The sequence below is a fragment of the Harmonia axyridis genome, chromosome X (assembly GCF_914767665.1).
Source record: "Harmonia axyridis chromosome X, icHarAxyr1.1, whole genome shotgun sequence".
In the NCBI taxonomy this organism is placed as follows: Eukaryota; Metazoa; Arthropoda; class Insecta; order Coleoptera; family Coccinellidae; genus Harmonia; species Harmonia axyridis.
Window position 1 is genome coordinate 38,211,275 of NC_059508.1, and position 2,500 is coordinate 38,213,774.

General features: G+C 46.1%; 1 non-coding gene across 1 annotated transcript in view; it reads left to right on the forward strand.

The window, feature by feature from the left end:
• Positions 1-2,352: 2,352 nt before the first annotated feature.
• The window catches only part of LOC123687670, a 1,906-nt gene continuing 1,758 nt past the window's right edge, over positions 2,353-2,500 (forward strand). Inside the window, exon 1 of the ribosomal RNA XR_006749384.1 lies at positions 2,353-2,500. This exon is cut by the window's right edge and continues 1,758 nt beyond it. This is a non-coding gene — a ribosomal RNA (small subunit ribosomal RNA).

Genomic DNA, 2,500 nt, shown 5'->3' on the forward strand with positions numbered 1-2,500 from the left:
ACACCGATGCAGAACGTAAACTCGATCTCACCGATGCACCACGTGAACTGGATCTTACCGATGCAGAACGTGAATTGGATCTTACCGATGCACCACGTAAACTCGATCTTACCGATGCACCACGTAATCTCGATCTTACCGATGCACCACGTGAACTGGATCTTACCGATGCAGAACGTGAACTCGATCTTACCGATGCACCACGTAAACTAGGGCTGACCGATGCATCACGTAAACGACGATCGAGAGGCGCGAAAGGACGTGAACGTTTTTCATTATAAAAATTGAAATAAATGATAAATAATGATTCTGATTGTTGATTATCGTTTTTAATATGCATTAGTAGGCAACCAAATGAAATTTGAGGAAATTCCGATAACAGAAAATTTTTTCGAAAAAAAAAAAAATTCATGAAATCCTCGGTCATCGCAAAATATTTACCATATTCTGTTCGATAATCAACGTATATTTAAGAAGGAATCATATCTGTATCTATCTTGGTTCAAATTTTGTATCGGAACATTTTGACCAAAGTCCGAGCTTCGGCCGAAACAGACACCGCTGACCTGGCCTATCGATCGACCGAGAGTCGGGGATAGAGCGTAAGTGTTGTCTGGAGGGGAACCCTGTGCTCTCCTGACATATATAGGGAAGGTGGTCGCGTTGGGCGATGCAGAACGTTTGGATCGGGAATTATATTTTTGGTTCAGCTATTGGAATATGGTTTATTGTTGGTATATATTGGCGAAATAACGTTCTTACTGACTGGGGATATTCATAAAAATGAGTCCGGAGATTTTCAGATCGAAGTCCGAGTGATCCGACTTGGAAGGCGTGTTGGGTGGGTCGAGATGGCTTAGATCGATCAGACGAGGCGGGCTAAGTGTTGACGTCATGCATCGGTCCATTTTCAGATTGAGTCCGAGTAATCCGACTTTGAAAGAGTGTTGGGTGCGTCGAGACTGTTTAGATAGATCGGACGAGGCGGACTAGGTGTTAACGACATGCATCGGTATATTTTCTGATCGGAGTCCGAAGAAATCGGCCCTAGTAGGCGCAGCGGACGGTCGAGACGGCCTCGGTGGGTCGGATCGATCGGGAAAAGTTTGCTAAATCGTGTCTGGAGGGGAACCTTGGGTTCTCCTGACATATATAGGGGATAAGGTTTGGGTGAACGATTCTTCACGTAAAAGTTGAGTAATTTATTTTTCGATAAGCTTTTGGATATTGATGAGAAGTATATGTATATCTTCGATTAAAAGAATTCTTACCGTCTCGATGTATATTATATTAGATATATAAGAAATAGTTAACGTGATGCATCGGCCGATTTCCGGATCGGAGTTCGAGAGATGCGACTTTCGATGCGCGATGGGTGGATCGAGACGGCCTAGATCGATCGGACGAGGCGGACTAGGTGTTAACGACATGCATCGGCGGATTTTCTGATCGGAGTCCGAAGAAATCAGCTCTAGTAGGCGCGGCGAACGGTCGAAACGGCCTCGATCGATCGGACGAGGCGGACTAGGTGTTAACGACATGCATCGGCGGATTTTCTGATCGGAGTCCGAAGAAATCAGCTCTAGTAGGCGCGGCGAACGGTCGAAACGGCCTCGGTGGGTCGGATCGATCGGGAAAAGTTTGCTAAATCGTGTCTGGAGGGGAATCCGGGGTTCTCCTGACATATATAGAAGGGGTGGAGAATGGGTCCTGTCCTAGACTGTTTGGAGTTCTTTTTAGGATGATATTCAGTTGGTAAGTGGTAGACCCGAATCCGACCTCGGCGTTTGGGTACTGGCAAGGTGTGTTGGTTTCGGCTTTCGCATCTTGGGTCGCTTTCGTCAACCTCATGCAGCGAGGTCGCGGTCCGCTTCGTCTCTTTGTAGTCGAATGGCCTTTAAGCGACCAACCTTAAAATCGTGATCCTCTGCCCGTTGCGGGTTATGTTCACAAAAAATTTGCAACCACTCAATTCGTTCCGAGCGACAAATATTGTTGAATCTCGAATCACCGTGTCGTTATATTCACATGTATAGCGAAGGGTCGAGATGGAATGTGTATAAGAAATTAGTTGATAGCCGGGGGTTCGTATTATATATGGACGCCTTGGCGAGGGATTGTTTCTAGAAACTTTCTCATTTTTGATCGGTGTTTTGTCCGAGATGATGATGATGTATATATAGCTTGAGTCTCATGCTGACTGGGGGCTGTTACGTCGTTTCGTCGAGGACTTGCACTTACTGATGTGCGGCGCTAGTCGAAGTCAATCGACATGGCTAGTGCCACATGACGAGAGGCGAACGGGTTTGGCCATACCGGCAATCTCGTGGACCGATCGTATAAGCACGCAGTTCCCTGGTTGATCCTGCCAGTAGTCATATGCTTGTCTCAAAGATTAAGCCATGCATGTCTCAGTACAAGCCAAATTAAGGTGAAACCGCGAAAGGCTCATTAAATCAGTTATGGTTCCTTAGATCGTACCCACATTTACTTGGATAAC